The sequence below is a fragment of the Monodelphis domestica genome, chromosome 1, assembly GCF_027887165.1.
Source record: "Monodelphis domestica isolate mMonDom1 chromosome 1, mMonDom1.pri, whole genome shotgun sequence".
Classification (NCBI taxonomy): domain Eukaryota; kingdom Metazoa; phylum Chordata; class Mammalia; order Didelphimorphia; family Didelphidae; genus Monodelphis; species Monodelphis domestica.
The window spans coordinates 433,046,044-433,073,984 of NC_077227.1; the positions used below are offsets into that span (position 1 = coordinate 433,046,044).

At 38.4% G+C, this 27,941-nt stretch overlaps 1 long non-coding RNA gene and 1 pseudogene across 1 annotated transcript in view; both read left to right on the top strand.

Annotated features, from left to right (window-relative positions):
• The window catches only part of LOC130453527 (uncharacterized), a 192,697-nt gene that overhangs the window by 139,975 nt on the left and 24,781 nt on the right, over nt 1-27,941 (top strand). The window contains exon 4 of the long non-coding RNA XR_001626495.2: nt 15,254-15,371. This is a non-coding gene — a long non-coding RNA (uncharacterized LOC130453527). The remainder of the gene's footprint in view (nt 1-15,253; nt 15,372-27,941) is intronic.
• LOC130458285 (60S ribosomal protein L3-like) lies at nt 3,683-10,118 on the top strand (annotated as a pseudogene).

Consider the following 27,941-nt stretch of genomic DNA (forward strand, 5'->3'; position numbering starts at 1 on the left):
TCCGAGAAGCTGCAGCATCCCCGGGATGCTAACACCCAATAACTGTCTCAGCAGATAGGCTAAACCAGGTTGAGAGTAACTGACAGCCCCCAACCTGATGGTGAGTTAGGGGGAGGTCTTCTCCAAGCATGTGAAGACTTTCCTTCTGTAGAATGGGTGGATGAGAACAATTCATTCCAGGGGTCATGAAGGCAGCTGAAGCAGGTGCTGTGTAGGAGCTTGGTTAGACATTGAACATGTCAATCTGCTACGTCCCAGGCCATTGACAGTCATCCTGACTTTTGTCTTGCCACTGGGCTTGGATGACTGGAAGAAAGTGAAAATGAGGATTTTGTGCAACTCTGCCTCACTTAAATCCAATTCATGAGCAATTTAAAGGATAAACAACAACTATACATGCCTATATATACACATATATAAATACATACATATATGTGTATTTGTGGGTAGATGCAACCAGCTCCACTCTCTCTCCTGAGCTTTAGTCCACCTTCCCAATTGTCTACTGGACGTTTCAAACCGGATGTCCCTGAAACAATTTGTCTTAAACTGTTCTGTCTAAAACAGAACTTCTTATCTTTTGCCCCATGCCTTTCCCCCAATTGTTCTCTTTCTGTCAAAGGCATCACTGGTCTTTCAGATTCATGACTTTAACATTATTTTCTTGCCCTGATTCTGCTGGTAATCTCTGTAGATTTAGGAAACATTTGTGATAACCAGAACTTTTCAGTAGCTGGAAATTGGTTTTAAATAGTTTTGCTATCATTAAAAGTTATCTCTTCTTTTTCTTGAGTTTGGTGATGAATCTCCCAGTTGAAGGTTTGTGGAACATAATTCAGTTCTACATGTGGAAGTTTGATTGATGAAGAGTGTATTTTTCCTCCTGTGGATCAATTTGGGTTATGAAATTGGATAACTTAAGACAGGCTTTGCTTTAAAATTATCTGAGCATGTTCTTGATTCAATAATTTTTCATTTTAAATTTTAGCTATTTTTTGAAAGCTATTTTTATATGTACCAAGGGTGCACTTGTTATTAGCCTCATGAAGGACTTTGTAGGCATTTTGTTTAATAGAGTAAGTAAAAAAATCCTTTTGAAATTTAAATATTATAAATTCTGGCCAGCTATACATGTCTTATCTCCCCCACTGGATTGTCAGCTCCCCTGAGTTTAGGGGACAGGTCTTATTAATCTTTATGAGACAGTGTTATGTAATGGAAAGAATATTAGAATTGGTTCAAATCTCACATCTGACATTTGCTAGCCAAAGGATGTTTACTAGTGACTAGAAAGTTACTCAGATTTTCTGAGCCATAATTTCTCCATCCCTAAAATGGGCTTGATAATATCTATACTACCCACTTTACGAAGAGAGTTGTAAGAGGTAGTGTGCATTGCATGGGAAGATTGCCATATCTGGAGCTGGGAGATGTGGGCATGAATCCCTTCTAGCTCTGAAAACAATAATTAGGTGATCTGACTATGTCATACCCTATTCAATAAACACCAATGGCTCCCTGCTACCTTTAGTCTATTGACTTTGATAGCCTTTTATCACCTGGCCCTTTTCTACCTCATTGCCTTCCACCCTTTCATGTACTCTTATCTGGTGATATTGGCCTCCTTTCTGTTCCTTGTGCAAGATATTACAGTTTCCAGACTCAAGTGCTTTTTCAATGATTTTCTTCTATTCCTAGAATTTTCTTTGTCTATCTCCTAGTTGCTATGGCTTCCTTCAAGTCTCAAATTCCCACTTTGATGAGAAGTATTTTCTTGTTTCCCTTAATTCTAGTAGCTTCCTTCTGAGATTATCATCCTGTCTTTATCTTGTTCATATTAGTTTACATGTTGTCTTCCTAATAAAACTGTGAGCTTCTTAGAGAGCTGGGACTGTCTTTGCCTTTCTTTCTCTATAGAGCACTTAGCATAGTACCTGGCACATAGTAAGTGCTTGTTATTTGAAATGTCAGACTAAGGACTCTGCATTTTATTTCATCCATAATGGGGAACACTAATTTTTTTTTAAACAGGAAAGTAACATGGTAGAATCAAACTTATTTGGACAACTGGGCAAGAACAGATTGGAAAGGGCAAGAAGGTGGCTCAGTGAATTGAGAGCCAGGTCTAGAAATGGGAGGTCCTGGGTTCAAATGTGAGCTCTGACTTGCTAGCTGTGTGACTCTGACCAAATCACTTAACTTGAACTGCCTAGCCCTTACCCCTCTTCTGCCTTGGAATCAATACACAGTATTGCATCTAAGATGGAAGGTAATGGTTTGAAAAATAGGGGAAGGGAAGCTAGGTGGCTCAGTGGATAGAGAGCCAGGCCTGGGGTCAGGAGAACCTGGGTTCAACTGTGGCCTCAGATACTTTGTAGGTGTGTGACTATGGATCAGACATTTAACCCCAATTGCCAAACCTCTTCTCTCTCTTTTGTCCTGGAACCCATACTTAGTATCAACTGATTCTAAGACAGAAGGAAAGGATTTTTTTTAAAAAAAGAGCAGATTGAAGAGGAGGGACATTGAAAAGAGGAAGACCATTTGAGAATTTATTATAATAATCTAGTTGATGGTGAAAAGTGGGCCAGATTAAGGTGGGGCCTATATAGGTAGAGAGGAGAGGGAAGAATTCTTGAGAGAGGTCTTGTCAAACTAGAACTGACCAGATTTGGTAACTGATTGGATTGGGGGATGGGGGGTGGCCATCAGGTAGGGGGAAAAGCCAAAGATGACTGCTATGTTCAAGGATAAGTGAGTGGGAAGATCTTTCAACAGAAATTGGAAAGTTTGAAAGAGAAAAATGTGTAAGAAGTGAAATGATGAATTCAGTTTGAGTTTCAGTGTCTACCCCATCATTCTATTTTCTGCTGCCTTCATCCTAATTGGAGTCCTTATTAAATCTTACCTCCATTTTCCTGATAGACTCCTACCTGATCTCCCTGCTTTTAGTGTCCCCAGCCCCCACCCCAATCTTATCTATACAACATTCAGGCAAAAGTAATCTTTCTACAACCCAGATATCTTAAAGTCATGAAACTCAAAAATCTTCAAAGGTTCTCCATTGCCCACAGGATAAAATACAGACTTCTCATCGTGGAGTTCAGGTTTTTCTTCATGATCTAACTTTAATCTACCTTTCTAGTCTTTATCTTTCATTATTCACCCTTTCACATAAATTAAATTCTAAATTTGTTTATTCATTTTCCTTGAATATGCCTCTTGAAATCTTTTTTTCTTTCCTTCTTCCTTCCCTTTCTTTCTTCCTCTTTCCTTCTCTCCTTACCTGTCTTCCTTCCTTATTTCTTTTCTTCCTTCTTTCTCATGTTCAGTATTTATTAAATTATACATTAATTTAAATCACTATACTGATGCTATGGGGAATGCAAAAATTCATAGGATATTGTTATATCCTCAAGGAGTTTACAGTCTAGTAGAGGATATGATATGTACAAATATGAGTATGATTAAAAAGTTGTATATAATCTATTCCATGGACTGGAAAGAATACCAGATTTGATTCAAATTCTATAACTGACATTTACAAGTTGGTGGAACATGGGCAGTTTCAGAGTCATTTCAGAGGGATGTTTGGGGACATTTTGGTGTTCAGAGGAGGGGGAATTCACTCTTGACCAAGGTGACTAGGGAAGGCTTCACAAAGCAGGTAGCAGCTCTCAATGTTTTAATTCTGCATTTACAGTTGTATTCTTGTTCATTACTGAGAGCTAAAGTGTCTTTTGACAATATGCACATTACTAAATAATTTGATTGATAATTTTTGTTTCAGAAAAACAGGTCCATCCCATCAACTTCCCTTCCCTCCCAAACGCAAAAGTGCCCCCTTAAAAAACCAGTTAAACAAAACTGCTGGCAATTGTTCTTGGCAACACTTTATACTTTTGTTATTTACTGTTTATTAATAAGAAGAAAGGAAGGAGACTTTGACTTTAATCATTTGGGATCAGTATTGTCTGAACAGTTAGGTGACCCAATGGATAATATGCCAGGCCTACAGTAGCCAGGGAGATCTGAGTTCAAATCCTGACTCAGATACTAGACGTGTGACCCTGGGCAAGTCACTAACCCTGTTTGTCTCAGTTTTCTCATCTATAAAATGAGTCGGAGAAGGAAATGGCAAACCACCTTTTCAAATTGCCAAGAAAACCCCCAAATAGAGTCATGAAGAGACAAACACATCTAAAAGAACAAAACAACAAAAATCAGCAGTTTCTATTGCATTTGATCTGAGTTTTTATGTCAGCTAGTATTGTCTTAATTTACCTTGTAAATGTTGGGTATTCTCTTATTTTAACTCTGCTTTCTTCGTTCCTTTTTTGATTTCCTCATATTTGACTTTCCTTATAGCCACCTTTACTAACCCCCTCTCCCCACCTTTACTCATGCTGTGACCATTGCAGTGAACCTGTCCTCACACCTTTTAAAAAACTATCTTCCTCTTGGTGCCTTTGCACTGTCTGCCCCTCATGCCTGGAATAAGTTACTCCCACATTTCTCTGGATTCCTTCAAGATATAGCTCAAATATCACTTTCTGCAAGAGGCTTTTCTTGCTTCTCCCTTCCCAGCCCAAGATGCTAGTGCTTTCCTCTCTGAGATTACTTGTCATCTGTAACAGTTAAAAAATAAGGTAAACTAAGGCACAGAAGTTCAAAATATGATTGATTTATTGGGAAGGTGTGAATCTACCAATAAATAGAATCTTAGCTTTTTTGGCAAGCTGAAACCCCAAATGAGGGAAACAGTTATCTTTTATAGGGTTCTGAGGAGTAGAGAATAAACAGGGAAGGTAACATTATGGCATAACTGAAGCGTAGGGAGCAGGAAGATTGATTATTGAGCTCAAATTCAGGGAACCACAGGACTAGTTGGAAGTTTGGTAGCAGGCGCTAGCAATGACTCCTCCACTCTTCCTTCCCAGTGACTAAGAAGTGTTCATTGTTCAAGTCCACTTGTGAGGTCACTGATAATGGCCTGACTTTTGGACAGCAAACCAGATGTCCTTGAAGGATAGCCTGGTGGCATAAAGATATTAGGCCCAACTCCCTTGTTCATGTGCATTTTCCAGGGTCAAATAAATTCCTTGGGGCAAGAATAGATCAGTGATTAACAGAAGAGCACCTGATTTAACTACTTATAGACCAACTGATTCTGAATTAAATTCAAAGAACCCTGATTTAAGCAATTGATAGGACAGAAGCAGTTAGAGAGCATAAGCAATTACAGGGAAAAATCAATTAACTGCAAATAACATCAATAAGAAAAAGATACATAATTAAGATTGATCATTTCACATCTAATCTGTACAGATCTTACTTTATATCTGTTTCTTCTCAGTCTCCCCTATTGGAATGGGAGCTCCTTGACAGCTTTTCTTTTTTGCCCCCAAAACTTTTATGCTTTTTTTTAGCTTTTTTTTTCTTTTACCAGCATAGGATAAGTGCTTTGTAAATGATTCCTAAGTGGCTGACCAATTTGAATTCTGCAAAGTGCAGCCACAAAGGTTCCTTGTAAAAGGAAGCTTTCCTTGATCACAGTTTTCCATCCTTTCAGTTCCTGTATTGCTTTGTGTGTACCTCTTTCATGATAATGATCATATTTGTCTTCTCTTGTAACTAGCTACATGTGTGTTCACTCTCCTTGAGTGGAGGGGCCGAGGCTTCATCTTCTTTGACCTTCTACAGCACTGATCACAGTGCTTTCCATGGAGTATGTTGAATGAATGAATGCAGGCATGAATGTTGAGACCCAGTCTGTCAGTCTGGTTCATCAGGAGGTGCAATGTGAAAATAAATGGTCTTTATTCATTCAAACACATCCTTTATGTGTTTATGTACCAGGGTGAGAATATAGCTTTTTTAGTGAATGTTCTCAGGTCATTCCAATCCCCCATTCATTGATCATTGGTCAGTTAATTAGAATTCACTTTCTCTTTAGAACAACCAAGAAAAAAATTATGATTACCATTGATGAATATGTATTATCAAAGCTATAATTCCAGTTACTATGCAAATGGCTCTAGCCAGGCTTGGAGACTCCAAGATTGAAATTTCCAAAAAAACCAAACAAAATCAGAAAATATACTCAAATTGTAACCTGGTAGAAAAATACTCAACTTAGAGACCTGAGTTCAAATTATTGCTCTGTTATTCACTCACTATTTCTGATCTTTCCCTTTGGGGACCTCAGTTTCCCCATCTGTGAAATGAGAGGTTTTTAAGATCTTTTCTAGTTCTGTTAGTTTGTGAACCTATGAAAATGGAGGCTCTGCTAAATTAACAAGTGCTATTTACACAGTTTGTGAGATGGCTAAGATTTCAAATCCACTGACTTTGTGAGACTGCTTCCTTTGTAGCTACTGAACTTCGCCCATTCCTGGGCTCAAGTTGTTGAAGTTCATTTCTCCTAGGTTTCTAGTCTGTTTGAAGGATGTACAAAGGGGCTGTAAAAAACAGCTCCCCCCACATATATGTATATATATATTTATATTTCATAATGCCTTGGCATTTCCTGTGGAGCTCAAGAGAAAGAATGCATTTTAGGGTAGATTGGATAAAGGGAATAGTACCAGAGTTAGAGAATGTCAGAACTCAAAGGATCCTTGGAAAGCATTTAGGTCAATCCCCTCATTTTACAGAGGAGGAAATTAAAGTTCAGGCTTATTTATTTGGTAAAAAAAAAAAATCAGCATTCCTCATATCATTAATTCACTTATCTCCTGGGTAGGTGTTGCCAAGGGAAAGCTAGTTTGTGTTGAGAAAGCCTGCCAGCGGCTTCTGCTGTCTCTCCACGAGGAAGAACTACTACCCAAGTAGTCTCTCACAGATAACTGTGGTACATATAGCTTCTGTTAATACTTGCCTCCCTACACTGCTCTGCATTGATGCTCTGAGTCACTGAGCCAGAGAGTGGTGATTATGAATAGACCATAATATTTGCCCCTTTATATTCTCCAGTATTCCTGACCCATGGCTCCTGTGACATTTCAGTGGCCCTTTGGTCTGAGAATTTCCACCAAGGCGAGACCCTCTGCTTTGGGCTTTTTAACGGATCACTTTAAGCAAGTTGGCCCTAACTTTAATGTATTCAGCAGACTTCTGATAATTGTGATAACCCTTATGGGTTGGTGAGCATAGAAAATTAGCCAAAAGATGATTGATCTTTTTTTATACGCAATTTTATCTTCAACCTTTTCTGGCTCTGTGTTATACTAGAGTAATAATTTCTTCTCCCAGGTATTTGCCAGTATCTAGATTTGCACATCTATTTACAGTTGCCTCGAAGCCTCATAATTACAATACAGCTGAAATGTCCATTTTCTTTCCCTGACTACAAATAGGGATCAATCGAATTTTAAATGACTGCTTACGGGCTAGCTTCCGATCATGACCTTTGTAAATGATTAGAGCTCACCACTGCTGCTATCTGCCTTGAAAGGCTAAGCGGGCAGGTCTGTCTAACTGGCATTTAATCTGGAAGAGAGCCAAAGATATTTGAGGTAAAAACTGAACGTGAGCTGGTGAAGAGATGGCATGCATACCTTGCTGCCTTCTTATAAGCAATCATTTTTAATCTGTCTTGTTATTGAGAAATATATGAATTAATGAACCTGTTGACAACCATGCTTGACCTAAACATTAATCTGAATAATTTTAAATGGGAAGTAGAGGCATCCTTTAGCCAGATTGCAGTTAAAAGCATGCAAAAGAATCAACAGTTTTTAGGACTTAATTCAACTCATTTTAACAAACATTTATCAAGCATCTCTCATGTAGAAGGCACAAGGATTACAACAGAAGTCTCATTCTTTGTTCAATAAAAAGCTAAAACAATTCAATGAATTCTGTTTAACTCCACTGCTAAAAATTTACATTTGAAGTCTGAGGAATTTCCAGGATAAAGAGTTAGCAAAGAAAGGTGGTGGGATTGTCTTGTCTGTCAGTAATATTTTAGACTTCTGATTTTGTTTGGGACTTAAGTCCACAAGTCCTGTTCAGAAATTTTGATTTTTATACAGGTAAGTTAGTCACTGAGATGTTTTTGAAATGTGCCCCTCAGCCCATGTGACCTTTTTATCATAAGATATATTACTATGTTTCATATGATGAAAGGGATGTCAAAAATCTGATTTCTGAGGAAAAGATCATATCTAACAAATCTCTGCCACATCAGTATATGTCAGTATATGGCAAGGAGAAGAGAAGCCAGTATAAAACAAAACATTCAGAAACATAGCGACTTCTGTGACTAAATACACATGTTATATGTGTATTTTTGTGTGTATATATGTATATAAATCTGCCTCTGTTTTATAAATTGCTCTCTTTAGTCTCTGCCCAACTAGAGCAGGTTGGGGAGGATTTATTGTTTTCAGAAGTTCATTTCCATGTGGTGACAAAGCATTCCCTTCTGTTTAGGAAGTCTGTGGAATATAAAGAACTTTGTTACCATCAAAGTTGTCCCACAATGAAACATGCCATTTCATGAAGTGATGAGGATGAGCTCCCCCTCAATTAATATATTAGAATCAGAAATAAGGGTTCCAGTGGTGATTCACACATTACATGAGGAGTTTGGCTAATTGCCTTTTTAAAACTTTACCCTTGGAGATTCACAATTCTGTGCTTCTCAGGATATTTGTACCTCCTTTTGATTGGTACCTTCATGGGTTTCTTGTAGATTACCTGTATGTAGTCCAAGTAATATTTTGGTTCTAGGAATCAATTCTTTTTCTCAGTCTTACTTCTGTCAGAAACATTAATTTTAAGTAATAAAATTGATATCCTCCTGCCTCATTAGTGAAGCTGGTCAATGTGACGGCAGCCATAGCTTTGTAAGCAGATACTCATGTCTGAGAAGAACCCAGTAAAAATGACTAATGGGCTCTTCCAGCTCACCTCGGAGGCGGTAGCATTATGTCTCACCGGAAGTTCTCCACTTCCAGGCATGGGTCTCTGGGCTTCTTGCCTCAAAAGCAAAGCAGTAGGCACCATGGAAAGGTGAAGATCTTCCCTAAAGATTCCAGCAAGCCCATCCACCTGACAGTCTTTCTGGGCTATAAGGCAGGAATGACCCACATAGTTCAAGAGGTGGACAGACCTGGCTCAAAGGTGGACAAGAAGGAAGTTGTCGAGGCTGTCACCATTGTGGAGACACCCCCCCCCACCATGGTCATTGTGGGCTTCCTAGGCTATGTACAAACCTCCCAGAGGCCTCTGGAGCTTCAAAACCATCTTTGCTAAACATATCAGTGATGAGTGTAAGAGGTGATTCTATAAAAACTGGCATAAGTTCAAGAAGAAGGCTTTCACCAAGTACTGCAAGAAGCAGCTGGAGAAAGACTTCAACAACATGAAGAAATTCTTTCAGGACATCTGAGTCATTGCTCACCCCCAGATGCACCTGTTCCCTCTGAGACAAAAGAAGTCTCACTTGATGGAGATCCAGGTGAATGGTGGCAGTGTGTCTGAGAAACTGGACTGGGCCCGTGAGAAGCTGGAACAGCAGGTGCCTGTGTCCACCATGTTTGGGCAAGATGAGATGATTGATGTCATTGGCGTGACCAAGGACACAGGTTACAAAGGGGTCACCAGCCACTGGCATACAAAGAAACTGCCCTGAAAAACTCACCGAGGCCTGCGTAAAGTGGCATGTATTAAAGCTTGGCACCCTGCCCATGTGGCCTTCTCTGTGGCTCAAGTTGGTCAGAAGGGCTACCACCATCACGCTGAGATAACAAAAAGATCTATAAGATTGGTCAGGGCTACCAGATCAAGGATGGCAAGCTGAACAGAAACAAAACATCAGCTGATTATGACCTGTCTGACAAGAGCATCAACCCTCTGGGAGGCTTTGTCCACTATCGTGAAGGGATCAATGACTTTATCATGCTCAAAGGTTGTGTTTTGGGGACCAAGAAGCATGTCTTCACCCTGCAAAAGTCTCTGCTGGTACAGACTAAGTGTTGTGCCCCAGAGAAGATTGACTTGAAGTTTATTGATACCACCTTCAAATTTGGCAATGGTCGCTTCCAGGGGAGAAGAAAGCTATCATGGGATCATTCAAAAAGGATCATGTGGCTAAAGAAGAAGCTGCTTAATCTTTCCAGACTAATAAAGAGCTGGTAAATTTTCAATAAATTGAAATTATTTTCCAATCATAAAAAAGTAACAAAAAATAAAAATGAATAATAGGAAATTGGTACTCAGATTAAAAAGGCTAAGAAAGTGCACCACTTATCTTTCATAATTACAAGCCACCTGGCCCTGATGAACTGGGGAACTGGAAAAAAACCCAGCAGATGTGATCTCTAAGTCATTTTCAGTAATCCTTGACAGATGGTTGAGAACTGGAATAAAATTTCAGGTTCAGAAAAGATCAAATATTCTGATTTTTAAAAAAAGGAGAATGGACTCTAACTTTGATTTCTAGAAAGTATACTGAATGTATTATGTCAAGTAAAGATAATGAAAAAATTAGGAGAAAATAAAAAAAGAAAAAGTTATGAGGGTCAACTAGTAGATTCGGAGCCCTGCATAGAGACAGGAGGTCCTGAGTTCAGAAATGTCCTCAGATTCTTTCTAACTGTGTGACCCTAGGCAAATCACTTAGCCCTAATTGCCTAGCCATTACTATTCTTCTGCCTTGGAATCCATACTTAGTATCAATTCTTAGACAGACAGTAAAGGTTTAAAAAAAAATATGGCATACAATTGAAACAATTAAATACTTAACTATTGAAATAAGTAATTGATAATGAAAAATGGATCATGGACAACAAAATGATATAATCACTAATTATAATAATTTGATTCAACAGTTCAACCAATAAATGAATGAATGAAGAAACATTTATTAAGGGCTTATTATGGATGAGGCAGTTTGCTAAGCATTGGAAATACAAATACCAAAGAAAAACTGTTTCTGCAAAAGCTTATGTTCTTTTTTTTATATTAATTAATTTGTTTCTTTGTTACATTAGACTATCCAATTAACTCCCTCCCTCAATCCTTTCAACTCCCCATTCCTTCCATTAGAGAAGGCATCACTTGACAAAAAGATATATGTATATGTATCTATAAGAGAAGGACATTTTGGGAGTTCACAGAGATGGTGAGTAGTCATATGGAGCAATTATTTGACATACCCTTTTTAGAAGCAATGGTTATATTGATTTAATTACTATTTCTAGAGCAAGAGATGAAAAGCAGGGAGAGGTAAATATGGGAGAGAGTTGTTCAAGTGGGATATGATAGAATGATACGTGAAGACCTGAGACTCATCAGATATAGGAGACTCCTACCAATCAGGACAATGTGGCCATATGGCAGGAGTTCTACTAGCATCAGTAGGATGGAACACAGTATAAAGCATGGCGAAGAGAAAGCATGCATACCTTATCTTCTTCCTATAAGCAATCATTTTGTAATGTCTTCTTATTTGGAAATATGATGAATCTCTTGACAACAATGCATGGTCAAAACATTAAGCTGAATAATTGTAAATGGGAATTACAGGCATGACTCAGCCAGATTGAAGTTAGGAGCATGCAAAAACATTAACAGTCTTCAGGATTTAATTCAATTCAACAGACATTTATCAAGCACCTATCTTATACAAGCTTCTAGGATTGCAACAAAAGCCTCAGTTGGGAGTCTTCTAGCTAAATATTGCTGTTAATCAATTGCTATAGCAAAAACAACAACAACAAAAAACAAAGGAGCCTATCAAGTGCCTTAGTCATCAATCATTTGAGCGATTTGCTACCTGGAGAGATTATGGCCACAAAAACACTATTTTAAAATATAAAAGTGTCTGTAAAATATTACAAAGAAGGATGATGGATGATATGAGCAGTATTATCTCATAGAGAAGATATAGGCAGTGGAAAGTAAAACCAGTTTAAAGAAAATTTGGTAAGAACTGAGCAAAGTCAACCTAAAAGCATTTTAAAACAAAAATGGGAAAAGGACAACAAACAGAAGAAAAATAGAAAGGATCTGCAAAGCTGTTTAAAAACATGTTTTAAAAACAAGCTTTTTACCATTAAGGACATCACACTGCTAGATATGCTTATTGGGGAAGTAGAAATTATACCAAAGATAAAAAAGCCAAGAAGAGCAGTCATATTAGTCCAAGTAGAGAGTAGATATAGCCTATATTTTGTGATGGCATTGAGGAATTAATTCACAAGGTAACTAAGAGAGAGTAAGACACCAAAAGTATTAGAAAATGGCCTTAAATCTCATTAATGCACATCATAAAAAAGGCTACTGAGAAAAAGACTTATATGCTTATTTTCCCATTTGTTCATGAGACTCATTTTCACACCAAACTAGGGCATCAATAAGAGTATTAGTAAAGCAGGAAGACTTTTGCAAAGCAGTATTTATTAATGGACTACATTTTTACCATCTCACAATTGAGTGAAAGATGTAAAGAATAAAAGTCCCTTGGTTATTTGTTGATTATGAGAAAATGTTTAATTCAGTAGGGCAAAATGCTGCCTTGAAGGCTCTCTTCCCACCCATACATCAAAAATCATTCAAGATTCTTTGGAAAAGATAATAGAAATAACTCTTTTCAATAATCCATAAAAGAGATGAGAATTTTCTGAATTTGCCCTTGCCATGGAAGAGATCCAGAGAAGAGTCCAAATAGAAGCGGTATTGCTTATAGATATTACTCCTTTTTGTGGATGAAATTGTACTGGTTGCAACAAAGCCTGGGAGACTGCGGAGCTTTTTGGAAGAGACCTATAACCACTCAAAAGAGTTGGGTCTGACCATCCACACAGGAAAGAACAAGTAGATAAAAATTTCCTTCAATATGTATGTCCAGGACAGAGAGTACAAATAAGTTGGGTTCAGAATTGTCAAAGGATAGTAGTAGACTGATTTTCCTTTAGAAAATTATAGTGCAAACACAAGTTTCTACTAGAAACCAAGGCCTTATTAAGATACTGACGTTTCACCAGTGTTGTATGGCTCTGAGATATGGAACACAATAGTTCCTGTAGAATTGAAAAATTAAATTACACGGAGGAATATGGAGAGGTGAATGGTGTATATGAGTGGTAGACAATATATAACCAATTGGAAATTGAAAGTTAAGAGTAAAATATGTTACCAGAAATGTATGATAGGAAGAAAAGAAGAGTTAGTCCATATGACAAGGATAAGAGATAGCAGGAGAATAGCCAGAGTTTTCTACTTCCAGGGGAAGTAACATCAAAATTTGTAACATCAAAAAAATGGAGGTCAGATCTCCACTCCTGGATGATGAAATTATGGAGTACATGGCCAAGAGTTGTACAGAATAGGCAGGCATAGTTTGATTGTGTTCTGTATCACTGGAGGGAACATCTAAAATAGATGAAACCAAGCATTCATTTGAATATTTGAGTATATTATTGATCATATAGTGCTCCATCAAGAAGAGCTTATGTCAGACTCTTTTACAAGGTTATTAGATTGGTAGAACAAAGAATTCTGGATGTAAAGTTTTCCTAAATTGTAGCAAAGCATTTGACCCAGTCTTTCATGATATTCTTATGGAAAAAGTGGAGTAATATGGGCTAACTAGTGGTACAGTTAGCTGAACTTCGAAGTAGTGGAATAGTAAGACACAAAGAGAAGTCATTAATGGTTCAATGCCAACTTGGAAAGAGATCTTCAGAAGAGAGCCCCAGGGATCAGTGTTGACTTTCTTATGATTGATATTTTTATCGGTCACTTCAATAAAGATATAATTTATATGATTGTTATATCAGCAAATGACTTAAAGCTAGGAAGCCAATACAATTGATGATAAAACAGGAGACAAAAAGATCTTGACAGATCATTGAATTGAATACAAATAGATAACTTTAATAGGAATAAATGTAAAGGCATGGTTAGTTTAAAAGTCAGTAAGTTCAAGATAAGGGATGTGTGGCTATATAGCTGTACATCTGAAAAGGATCTGAGGGTCTTAGTGGATGGTGAGCTCAATAGGCATTACTAATATAATATGGCAGCCAAGAAAACTGTTACTTGGGTAGCATTAAATAAAAAGACATAATGTCCAGGCCTAGGAAGGCAATCTCCCTCTGCCTTGGTCAAAGCATGTGTATTCAGCTCAATTCTGGGTATCACATTTTAGTATGGACATTGATAAGCTATAGAGTGTCCAGTAGAGGGCAACCAAGATGGTAAAAAGCTTTAAGATCATGCTAGCTGAGGATCAAGTTTAGCCAGGACAAAAGAAGACAAAAGAAGGCTATGATAATGTTTCTTCAAACATTTGAATAAAAATCCAGATCAATTAGATTTGTTCTAAAGACCAAAGTAGGGGAAATGGTACAAATTGCAGAGGCAAATTTAGACTTTACTAAGGAAAATTTTCATAGAATCACATTATTTTTGAATTGGAAGGGCCTTCATCAACCATCCAATTCAACCCAAACTTAAAAGGAATCTTTACTATAGCATAATGCTTGAAGACCTCCAGTAAAGCAGAATCCACCAACTCCCAAAGCAATGCATTATGCTTTTGGAGAGTTTTCATTGTTTACGTTTTTCTTGACCTCCATCCTAAACATAAGGTATACCCCTAATTAGGTATCCCTAGTTGAAGATGTAAATTTTTTTTAGTAATTCTAAAGCAGTGGAAAGGGTGGTAGTGGTGATGACATCAGTAGAGACAGAATTCAACAGCTTTTGGTGATATGCAAAAATTACTTTAGAGAAGGAACTAGAGGGAATTCTGTATTGGAATTAAGTTGGGGAAATTAGACTTGTTATTTGACATCAATACTTCTGAATCAGCATATTATTAAATCCCCTACTAGAGGACAAAGACTCAAAAAAAATTTTTTTTAATTAAAAAACCCTTACCTTCTATCTTAGACTCAATACTGTATATTGATTCCAAGGAAGAAGGACAATAAAAGCTAGCAATGGGGGTTAAGTGACTTGCCCATGGTCACACATCTAGGAAGTGTCTGAGGCCATATTTGAACCCAGTACCTGCCATCTCTATGTCTAGCTCTCAATTTTTTTGTCTTCGTATATTGGTACCTGGCATAGTTCCTTGTACCTAGTATTTAATAAATACTTATTGGATTATTGTTAAAATGCTTAAATGTGGGACAAAAGTAATTCTCGGAATTAAATTCATCATATAATAATTGTTCACTCTTAATGTGGGAAAGAAAGAAATCAGAACATGAAATTCCTTCTCTTTCTGCAACAGATGCAGCAACAAGAACTTGTACTGATGAGAGGGATACAAACCTTACAGTGTTAGTGGCCATTGGCCCCAGAATAAAAGGAAGTTAGACCCACCTGGTTTTCTTTCTTTAAGAGGAGAGGTAAGCAAGTACATGCATATAATGTGAACACACACAGAGACACAAATACACACAGAGGAACACACACATTTTCCACATTATAATTGGATTCATTTTAGCAATTGAAATAAACCCAATAAGAAGACTACAATAATTGCTAAGTGGTTTTCCCTGAATTTCTCCCTTTGTTTATGTAGTGTGAAAATATGTGCCTATCAATATAGCAGAGCTAAAGGAACCATATAAACTCTATCACACAAATACAAAGGGATTAAAAAATTACAATAATATCTTCTTCAAAACCTTCGTGGGTTGCATTTTGGAGTGCCTGAACCCTTTGTTTAATTTCCAACTGCTTTGTCCATCCAACAAGAGTGAATGGATTCTTTTTATGCTGTCCATATGGATTCTGAAATGCATCTTTTAGCCTCAGCAGGAGATCTGAACCCTTCCAGCTAGTGATTATAGGAGAATTGTCTGACTATAGCCCCGTTCCATCCTCAGATAGTCCCTGATGAAGTTTGAGATTGGAATGTTTGGGATCAGAAATGATGTCAAAGATGCCAATGCATTTTGCAGAGTTAGCTTTTGTTCTCCCAAAGAGCACAGGGTTCTCCAATTTGTGTTTGGTTTATTTTCTGCTATTTACTTGTGTACATGTAAGTGTTTTTGAGATGCTTACATTAGTGACATGTTTTGCAGATGATGTATAACAGTAGGATTTAGGTGAGAACCTTTAGTGCAAAGATTTATTGCTTCTGGTAATGAAGGAAGTGCACTGCACTCACAGTAAGTTATGATAATTGATCCCACCACAGGCAAATCCTATCTCTTGAATTTCACCTTTGTCTTGGCACATAAAGTATTAGTAATTATGCTGATTAAAATAATGGTCCACATTTTGAAAGTGTATAGTTTGCACTTAAAGTCAGCGGTTAACACGTGGTGGTATCACCTTTGCTGGAGTGGGAAAAAAAAATACTGATTACAAAGACTGCCCAAAGGTACTGAACACCTGTGGGAGACAGGGGCAAATGTCAGCTTCCCAAGGGTCGGAACTGTTTCTTTTACTTCTTAGTGACCCCCAAATACCTGGCCCCCACTAGACTGGCAGTATTTATTGACTGAGTGAATGAGCTTTCAGAATTCGCTTTACATTGTAATGCAATTGTAACAAAATGTATAATTTTATGATTTATTTGAATATAAAGTTGAACTTGTCACCAAACTGATGGGTAGTGTTAGATCTCTAAGGACACTTTACTATCATCAAGGTCTGAAAATTGGATTTCGTGAAAAGGTAAATGCTGTTGGCTCAACAACAGTACACCAAGAGCAATGATTCTGTATTGGCCAAGAAGACAATATCTAGCCTGGAGTCACAGGGCTGACCCCAGTTCAACATATTTACTAATAATTTCGGTAAAGCTATCCTTCTCAGGTTTTCAGAGTTGGGAGGAGGTTTCTAAAACATTGAGTGGCATAATCAGGATCCCAGAATAGCTCAACAGGCTGGAATGATTTAAGAAAATAACACTTAGGGTCTAGAAAGGCAACTGAACAACATAGGTCAGGAGATAACAGATAATAACAGCAGTTAACATGAAGCTATCTGGAGATCTTATTGGCCCAGTACTCATTGGGAGCCCCAGCAGGGTGATGTCACCTACCTCAAGCTAATTTAATCTTTCATTATGTTAACTGTCTGTTGTGTTTTGGGTATAGAAGACCCTTAATAAATGTTTACTTGCTTAATTGTTCAGATCCCAAGAAGTTACTAGGTGGCCCAGTGGATAGAGTGCCAGGCCTGGAGTCAGGAAGACTCATCTTCCTAAGTTTAAATCTGGTCTCAGACACTTACTAGCTATCTGTAAAAATGAGCTGAAGTAGGAAAGGGCAAACCGTTCCAATATCTTTGCAAGAAAACCCCAAACGGGGTCATAATGAGTTAGAAACAACTGAAAAACAACTGAACAACAAGACGTAATAAGTTTCACTCTACTCTTCCTTTGTTGAACCTTTTTGTGTTCACTTCTAGGCACCCCATTAAAAAATTTTATTTAATTGATTAATTAAGAACATTTTTCCATGGTTACATGAGTCATGTTCTTTCCCTCCCCTCCTCTCACCCCCTTCCTGTATCCAATGCTCAATTCTACTGGGTTTTACATGTGTCATTGATCAAGACCTATTTCCACATTATTGATGTTTGCACTAGGGTGATCATTTAGCATCTACATCCCCAATCATATCCCCATCAATCCATGTGATCAAGCAGTTGTTTTTCTTCTGTGTTTCTGCTCCCACAGTTCTTCCTCTGGATATGGATAGCGCTCTTTCTCATAAGTCCCTCAGAATTGTCCTGGATCATTGCATTGCTGCTAATAGAGAAGTCCACTACATTCAGTTGCTAGGCACCCCATTTTAAGAGGAAATCCTCTTTTGATGAGATGAAGCTTTCCTAAAAGAAGCTCTTTGGATTGGCTTTAAAGTCAGAGGATTTTGGTTCAAATTCTGCCCTTTGTTGGTTGTCTCTGGAACCGAGGATGACGATTGTCTTTATGCGTTTTTGTGCACAAAGACACTTGTGCATGAAGATTTAAGTGGAAAAGTCGATGCACAGAGACAGTCCCACTCTCTCGGCATTGAAAGCCTGGGTCCAGTGGCACAAAAAGTCATTACACCTGGAAACTTCCTCAGCTGCATTGGATGGCTGTGTTGTCTTTTGTGCTCCATCACGCCCTAAGCACTCCACAGTGCTTTGCTGCATCGCCATCTCAGCCGTTGAACCTTCTTGTTGGTTTCTTCCACCTGTTCCGCTGAAGCAGTCTTCACATGCTGGGTGAGCAAACCCTGGTTCACCAGGGGTCGACGACCTGATGGCTACCCTCACAAGGTTTAGCCGGCCTGTCGAAGCCGTTGCCCGGGGTGTGGCCGCTGCCGCATGCTAGCAGCTACTGGGAGCCACAAGTGAGAGCTGGGTGTCAGGTGAGGGTCAGTGGCTAGAGAGCTGCCCTAGAAGGGCACGACAAACCCTCCATACCAGAGATATTACCCCTCCCTGAGCACCCCATACACCCCATTCTGCCCTTTACTACGTGTGTAACCTTGGGCAAATCACCTAACCCCTCTGGGTCCAAGTTTCCTTATTTTTAAAATGAGAGGGATTAGATTAGATGTTTTCTAAAGTCACTTTCAGTTCCAAATCTATGATCCCATGGCTCAAAGTCATATCATGCAAGAAGTTATTAAAGGAATTAAGAATATATGCCCTGGAGAAGATACCATATTTAAAGAAGGTTGTAAGGTAGAAAAAGGATTAGACTTGTTATATGTGGCTCCAGAGACAGAACTAAGGCTATTGGGTAGACATCATAGAGAAGGAGATTTTGGTTTACCATGTGAAAGAACCTTCTAAAAAATGAAATGTCCTAAGAATAATAACCAACATTTACATAGTGCTTACTATGTGCCAGACTCATTACAATTTTATTATCTCAAATGGTCCTTACAACAACTCTGGGAAGTAAATGTTATTACTATCTCTAGTTTAGAGATGAAGAGACTGAAGCAGACAGAAGTTAAATGATTTGCCCCGAGTCACACAACTAGTAAGTATCTGAGATCATATGTGAACTTAGTCCTTCCTGACTTCAGGTTCTATCCACTGAGCCACCTGGCTGCTGCCACCACAAAATAGAAATAGAGCATATCCCAATCTGACAGTGAACTTCCTGTCCCTGGAGATGTTCAGAAAGAGATCAAATGATTTTCTGTAAGAGATTTTGTAAAGTGTTTTCTGGTATCAGATTGATGGTTGAACTGGACCACTCCTGTCCTGTCCAGCTTTAGTATTTTCTGATTGTGTTATGTGAGATTAGAAGGCTTCTTTTACTTTACCAAAGAACTCAGTGCTGCTTCCCTTTAAATAATGAGTTGCCTTCATGCATGTAAGATGATTTAGTTTACCAGAGTTTATTTACATAAGAATATGTCTTTTGTATAGAATGGGATACAACATTGCTTGTAAACTGAGAAAAGTTGGGGTTTGTTTTGTTTCTTTCACTTTTGCACATGCGAATTTACCAATTTGGGGGATAGCTGTACTTGGTCAGCATGCTACAGCTCATTCCTTTAATCCTCTGTTCCTGACTGGGTTTTTAGATTCTTGTTCTTCTTTTATTGTTCTTTTTGTCTGAAATTCTTTGCAACAAGTGGTCAGTGTTTGCACTTCTGTTCCTGGCATGTGACTTAGAAAAGGAAGAAAAGGTAATCAGATGGGATTGGAAGAAGTGAACCTATGCTTGGATCATGGTGCCTCTAGCAGTTCAGGCAGCCCAGCCCATCCTTTCCTAATTTTCATGGGATATATTATGGGTATTTTGAACATTTTTGTTAAATATGGATATATTGTATTAGTTAGAGATCACCATTGACAGCTTACAATACCATAAGAACATTGGCTGAACAGCTGGGGATATTTGGCTTAGAAAATGGTTAAGAGAGTCATGATAACTATTTTCAAGTATTTAAAGGACTTCCACATAGCCAGGGGGCTGACTAATCCTGTTCTGAAGCCAGGAGAACTGAAACAGAAATGAGTGGATGAAGAGGAAGAGAGGCAGATTTGGGTTTAGCATAAAGGAGAACTTAGGTGGCTCAGAAGCCAGAGAACTAGATCTGAAGTCAAAAAGATCTGAATTCAAATCTGTTCTAAAACATTTCCTAGCTTTACGACCCTGGGCAAATCAATTAACCTATGTCTGCTTCAGTTTCCTTAACTGAAAAAAGGGGATCAAAATGCTATCTACTCCCAGAGATATTGTGAAGACCAAATGAGATAAGATTGTAAATCTCATAGCATAATACCCGGCACATAGTGATATAAATGCTAGCTATTGTTAAAATTAACTACAATTCTGCAAAAGTAGAAAAAAAAGAAATATTGAGAAAATAATGAGCCCTCTTTGTCACCAGAAGTGTTCAGAGTCTGAGTGATCACTTGGGAGGGATGTTGTCAGCAGGGTTCTGCTTGATGTTTAAAAACTGTCTCTCTCTACAAAAATGGACACAGGACACACTTTACAATCTAAACTTGATCTTAGCCAAAAGGCCGAGAAGTGATGCACTTTACAATCTAATCTTTATTACTGTCATTTTCTCCATCACTTTCTTAAGTAGGATCACAACCTTAAAAAAACAGTAAATCGAGCCCTGATTTCTATTTGGCCAATTTCCAAGGTATAAATGCTCACACTGAAATTTTAATAATGGATTTTCAGAGACAACTTGAAGTGGTTCTAGCACTCTTGAATGCCATTGCAGAGTTTCCTTCATGGGGCAGAAGGGTTGGACTAGATGATCTGTTTGGGCACTTACAACCCTGTGATACTATGCTTCTTTGTTGCTAACCGAGGTTACCTGAACAGAAGTGGGTAGACAATTATGAAGATCACAAATCAAACCTTTTAGTTTCTTCGTCTTAAAGAGGAAAGGGAAAACAAGGTTAGCAAGAACAGTGATTGATTGCTGAGTAATTCCTTTTCAACTGAATAACTGTATCTCATCAGCCACTTACTAGCTGTGTGAGCCTGGAGAAGTCACTTAACCTTGTTTGCCTCCATTTCCTCATTTGTAAAATGAGCCAGAGAAGGAAGGCAAATCCTCCAATATCTTTACCAAGAAAAACCTAAATGAGGATCATGAAGAATTGGATACGACTAAAACAACAGAACAATACCTTTACATCAGTCAACCTGATTTGTTAAAGTCTTTATGCTGCTTTGATCATTCATGCAAAAAGATAATCATTGTACTTGTGTATGCATGCAGATTCCCTCAGAATTCCATTTCTGCACCTCCCCAAATGGGACTCAGCTTTAAAGCCCTTTTCAGTTATTACCTACACCATGAAGCCTTCCCTGAGCATTCCAGACCAAGGTGCACTCACTCCGATAGCATTTACTGCCTATGCCATTCATTTGGCTATTGTCATATTTTTCTGTATATTTTGTGTTATCTTTGGGGTGTATGGGGTGCTCAGGGAGGAATAATATCTTTGGTATGGAGGGCTTGTCGTGCCCTTCTAGGGCAGCTCTCCAGCCACTGACCCTCACCTGACACCCAGCTCTCACTTGTGGCTCCCAGTAGCTGCTAGCATGCGGCAGCGGCCACACCCCGGGCAATGGCTTCCACAGGCCGGCTAAACCTTGTGAGGGTAGCCATCGGGTCGATGTCGACCCCTGGTGAACTAGGGCTTTGCTCACCCATGTGAAGATTGCTTCGGCTGAACAGACGGAAAAAAACAACAAGAAAGTTCAACAGCTGAGATGGCGATGCAGCAAGGCACTGTGGAGTGCTCAGGACGTGTTGGAGCACAAAAGACAACACAGCCATCCAATGCAGCTGAGGAAGTCTCCAAATGTAACAACTTTTTGTGCCACTGGACCCAGGCTTCCAACGCCGAGAGAGTGGGACTATCTCTGTGCATTGACTTTTCCACTTAAATCTTCATGCACAAGTGTCTTTGTGCACAAAAACGCACAAAGACAATTGTCATCCTCGGTTACCGAGAGACTACTACCACCACATGTGTTACCTCTCTCCACAGCTTGTAACTCCTTGAGGGATGGGGCGAAGTCATAACTTTCTTTATTTCTTCTGCAGTCCCTCTAGTACCCTTTATATTGTGGGTATTTGAATTTCTAGTTCTTCATCACATCTCTTAGTACCCTGTATACAGCAGGTGCTCAATAAACTTTTCTGCGACTGATAAGTGGAAGTTATAGAGAGGCAGATTTCAACTTGATATAACAAAAAATTTCCTTGGAACTTAAAATTGTAGAAAAGTATATTAAGGCTTCCTTGGAAGGATACTGTTTCCTACTACTAGAGGCTGGATTTATTTATCTTGGATACTATAGACAACTCCTACTTAAAGCATGTGTTAGACTGCTTGACCTCTGAGGTCTCTTTCATGACTGGGATTCTGAGGCTTTCTGACACCCCGTCTATACCACTCCCTCAATTTCTCCCCTGCCTCTTTACTAGTGTAAATATACTCTGTCTCTACTCAGCAATTTACTGATTGATATAATAAGGTTAAGGAAAGACTGCCTGGCTTCAGTATTTACGTATTGATTGGCAAAGAGTCCCTGCTAAGTTATAGAAGATGTAACATTTAAACATTCCTCTGAAATTTTCATCTCTTTTCTTTATTGAGAAAGTCATTAATGACTTGAATGAAAGCAGGAAAAGGACCTAGTTCAAACAAACAGAAGATTAGCATTAGTAATAATAGTGTAAATAGGATACTAATTGATAAATGTACTTTTAGTACCATCCTCTAGACATCCAAGTAGAAGGATCTGTTGGGTAAGATGGCCATTTCCCTTTCATTTTACTTTCTGACATTGAGGGTTTGAGTTTGGGACATCCAACAGGTGCTTCAATTATAATTTCCCATTTACTGGGAACTTCCATTACACATATATATATGTATATATATGTATGTATGTATATATATATGAAAATAAACACCAAAAAAAACCCCAACAAAGTCTTAACCTACATGTTAATTGAATTTTAATTCTTAAAAACCATATAATAAACATTCCATTGTCCATTTTACTCATAGGCAACACTCTGTGTCTATAGAGCAATTTCCTATTTATTATCTCTATAACCCTCTGAGGAAGTCAGAAGTATTAATTCCATCTTGAAGATGAGAGAACTGACACTCCAAGCAGCTGACATATTCAAGTTCTCAGGAGGACCTAGAAATGCAGTTAAGAATTGAAATAAACAAGGAAGCTGAGATACTGAAGCAATTATTAACTTGGTATTTTGCATAAGACAGACATGGGAAACAGTTTGTTTTAGTTTCTGAGTATTTCTCAATGTTTTCTCAACATTATACAATAATATCTCCTGGCTTATTCCCTCTTCCCCTCTCCATTTTATAATTTTCATAGAAACTAGGAGAAAATATAGTGATAGTTAAAACTATAAAATGAAAGCTTATGTTACTTATCTAATAACTGAGATGCCACCAGAGTCATAACCAAGAATTCTTCCACCTGGAGGGCAAACTTGCTTGAGTGTGGCAGGAGGTATGGGGACAGAAGGAAATGGTAGCTGGTATCTAAGGTATGTATATGGTTGAGGTGGACTAGGACCAGAAGGTTATTGAAGAAGCAGGTGGTAGGGTAGAGAAGAAGACTATGAAACAGGTATTGAATTTACTGGGGAGGAGAGTGTTCTGGAGGCCTATAGATGACAGCAATAGTGGCCTGGATAGGACGAAGTGAACTTGGCTGATGAATAATGGTGCCAGGGAAAAGGTCTAAAAGTGGCCATGGAAATCAAGGAGAATGCTAGTCTTCCTGGACCTGTGGGTCATGGGCTGGGAAAGAAGCCAGCTTTGGAGAGAGTGCCAAGAGATATGGTGTCTTGAGAGGTAAGGCAGGTTTCAATAAGCACCAACAAATGGAAGGAATTTGAGAGGAAAGAATCTAGTATTGAAGGTTAATTTGTTAACACTAGAAGAGCCTTTAGAAGAGAAGAGAACTGAGGGAAGGCTGGAGCTTTTACTATCAGTGTGAGGAGGCCACTGTCTTAAATTAAATTCATCCAATATTTACTAAGTGCTTACTGTATAACCAGGTTGCAGTAGGTGGCAAATGGATAGAGCACTGGGTCTGAAGAAAAGATCTGAGTTCAAATCTAGGCTCAGATACTTACTAGCAATGCAACCTTGGTCATGTCCCTTAACATTGTTTGCCTCAGTTTCTTTCTCTGTAAAATGATCTAGAGAAGGAAATGGCAAACCACTTCATTTCCTTCTTTGCCAAGTATCTTTGCCTAGAAAACCTCAAATGGAGTTTGAAGAGTTGGACAAGATTGAACAATTACAATAAAAGTGTACCAGACACTATGGCATAAAGGCACAAAATGACATAAAGGCAAAAACTAAACTCTGCCCTCATGGGGGTTAAGTCTATTGCAGAAAACCAACATGTATGTAACTAAGTACATGCAAAATATATGCAAAAGAAATATAAAAGGATTTTAATGGGAGTTGGAGAGGTAAGCACTAACCACAGTGGGAATCAGGATAGGTTTCTTGTAGGAAGTTTCAATTCAACTGAGCTTTTGAAGGGACTTAAGAATTCAAAAATGTGATAGTGAAGAGGGAGCATGAAGTTATACAGAGAAGCTTGTGAAACTTTAGAGTCCGGAGATGGAAAAAAGCAAATAGACCAGTTTGAAAAGTAAAGCCTTTGTGGTGAACTAATGTGAAGGACTCTTAACCACAGCCTGGAGGATGGTGAATATGTCTTTCAAAAATATTTTGAAAAATGTTCAACTCTTCTCTTGGGCCAAATTTAGTCAATGTAATAGAACATCATGCAATTTAATTTGTTTGACCTTTCCACTTAAATTGTTATAGTCATTGTGCAAATTGTTTTCCTGATTTGTTAATTCTACTCTGCATCAGTTAACACCAGTCATCTCATGCTTCTCTGCATTCTTCAAATTCATTGTTGCATATACCTTGCTGACATTACTTCATTCCATTGGAGTATTACTATTTGTTTAGCTGTTCTGCCATTGATGGGCATCTACTTTGTTTCTAGTTTTCTTTTTGTGACTTTCACTGTTGCCTCTCTAGCTGCATATACTGAACACCTCATAGTTGTTTACTTCTTTGGGGTGAAAATATATCTAGAAAATAGGAAAATTTGCTCACAGTAACAAAAGAGACCTTAGGAGGACAAAAAAAATTTTTTTAATGCATGAAATCCTGATGTTTTTGCAGAAATCAGTATGTTTAAAGCAATAAATTTCATATTTTCTCTCCACTCAGGAATTTTTGTTAGGAAAATAATGTAGCAATAAACCTGGGCTTCATAAATAATAATATTTATAATTTATTATATATTATATATTTATTATAATATTAAAATAAACAATATTTTTATAACTTCCTCTCTCTCCAAAGTACCTGATTTCCTTCCATTTTCTCTTGCCTATGTTCTTCACATGTCCCTCTCTTTGGAACCTGTTTTGAACAATCTGAGTTCCAGATTTGCTTCTCAGATTGGGTAAAGACTGAACATAGCTGTTCACTTTCTTCTTCTCTTGACCAGTCGACTCTAAAAGAAGCACATTGGTTTGAGTTTGGGTTTGGCTGGTGGGGCAGAGCTGAGGAAGGAACCAAAAGAGGCTTAATGATGTCTTTTGAAGAGCCTAAGCATTTTCATGATAATTTTAGCTGGATAATCAGTAATGAGTGAGTGAATAAATGAAAAATCATTTATCAAGTACTTACCATGTGCTAGGCACTGTGATGAGTATTGGGGATGCAAAAAAGCATGAAAGATTTCAGCTTACAAGAAGCTTACATTCTAATAGGGGAAAACCACATTTTTTTTAAGCCTTTACCTTCTGACTTAGAATCTAAGTATCTGTTCCAAAACAGAAGATTGATAAAAGCTAAGCAGTTGGGGATAAATGACTTGCCCAGGGTCACAAAGCTAGGAAGTATCTGAGGCCAGATTGGAATCCAGGACCTCCCATCTGGTGACTTGTTAGGAGACTATTGCAATAATATAGATGAAAAGTGATGAGTCTGAAATAAGGTAGTAGCTGTGTTAGATATGAGAGATATTGCCAATCAATTAGTCAATAAACTTTTATTAAGTGTCTTCTGTGAACCAGGCATTGTGGCTAAGTATTGGGATACAAAGAAAGACAAAAGACAGTCCCTGCCTTCAAGGAGCTCTCAATCTAATAGGGGAAGATAACACATACTAAGAAGCTGAAAGGGGCCAGAGTAGAGGAGAAGGGTTGGTACTTGGCTCAGGGACATTATAAAATCCAGAGGAGTACAGCTGGGCAGAAAATGGTGAAAAAAGTTGTCCTAGGAACCTTCCTTAAACAAAGGCTCTGGGAGGGCTTACCACTGTCCATTTGTTATCCCCTCCAGTCAGAAGGATGGAGGGGTTCCAGGGTAAGCACAGCAAGAAGTTTGAATTTCAAGGCTGACATGAACTTGCAGGATGGTGAAATTCTGGAAAATGTTGATGAAGTCTAGAAGAGTGAAACCAGGTGAGCAATGATGCTGTAGGGGTAGAAATAGCAAGATTTTACAACCCACTGAATATGTGGAATGTGAGAGAGAGTAAAATCAAAGATAATGTTAAGATTATAAACCTTAAGATTGGAAGAGTACTGGAACCTTTAGCAGAAATACATAATTTTGGAAGAAGCATAGATTTGGTGGAAAGATAATGAATTTTGTTTTAGACATGTTGAGTTTGATATGTCTACAGGATATCCATTTTGAAATGTCCAATAGGCAATTAAAGATTGAATCTCAAGGGAGAGAGCCTGTGGGGCTGATTATATAGATCTCTGAATCATCCACACAGAGATGATAATTAAATCCAGGAGAGCTGATGAGGTTGCCAGGAGAGTTTAGGGGGAAGGAGAGGTAGGACCTAGGAGAAAGTCCTGGGGAACACCCACATTGAGGGAGTATGATATAAATGATGAATTAGCCTGATGAAGGAGCCTGAGGAGTGGCTAGGCAGGTAGGAACAGAAGCAGGGGAAACTAGTGTTATGAAAACCCAGAGAGAAGAGGGTTTCCAGGAAGAGAGGATAATTAAACATTAAATTCAAGACATTGATCTAAAAGGATATGTTGTTTAAAGGCCATCAAATTTTGTGATTAAGAGATTTTTGGGGTAACTTTGGAGAGATTAGCTTCCATTAAGTGATGAGTTCAGAAGTAAGACTGCAAAGGATTGAGATATGAGTGAGTGAGAGAAGAAATGGACCTGACAAATGTAGATTTTTTTTCTTCTTCTTCTACAAATTAGCTAAGAAAGGAGAGATCTAAGATAACAGCTTGAGAGAATGGTAGGGTCTAGTGAAGATTTTTTTTAAAACCCTTACCTTCTGTCTTAGAATCAATTCTATGTATTGGTTCTAAGGCAGAAGAGCAGTAAGGGCTAGGCAATGGGGGTTAAGTGTCTTGCCCTGAGTCATGCAGCTAGGAAGTTTCTGAGATCAGATTTCCTCCTGTCTCTGGGCATGGCTCTCAATCCACTGAGCCACCCAGCTGCCTCCTAGAGAAGTTTTTTAAGGACAGAGACTAATGAGCTTATAACTCCTTCATCATCCACTCCTATCCCATTCGTTGATTGTTATTGATGTTAACATCATGATACCTCTGATACATGCTCTCTTCTCTTCTTTGTTATTGCCACTATCCTGGTGCAGGCTCTCACCATCTCATGCCTGGATTATTACTATTGTCTACTGGTTGGTCTCCCTGCTTCAAGTCTCTCCCCTCTCTAATCCATCCTCCATTCAGCCATTAAACTGATCATCCTGAAGAGCAGTACTGACCATTTCCTTTTTTTTTTACATTTTAAACATTATTTTATTTGGTCATTTCCAAACATTATTCACTGGAAACAAAGATCATTTTCTTTTCCTCCCCGCCCCCCCCCCCCCACCTTTTCCTCTCCCATAGCCGGCGCATGATTCCACTGGTTATCACATGTGTTCTTGACTCAAA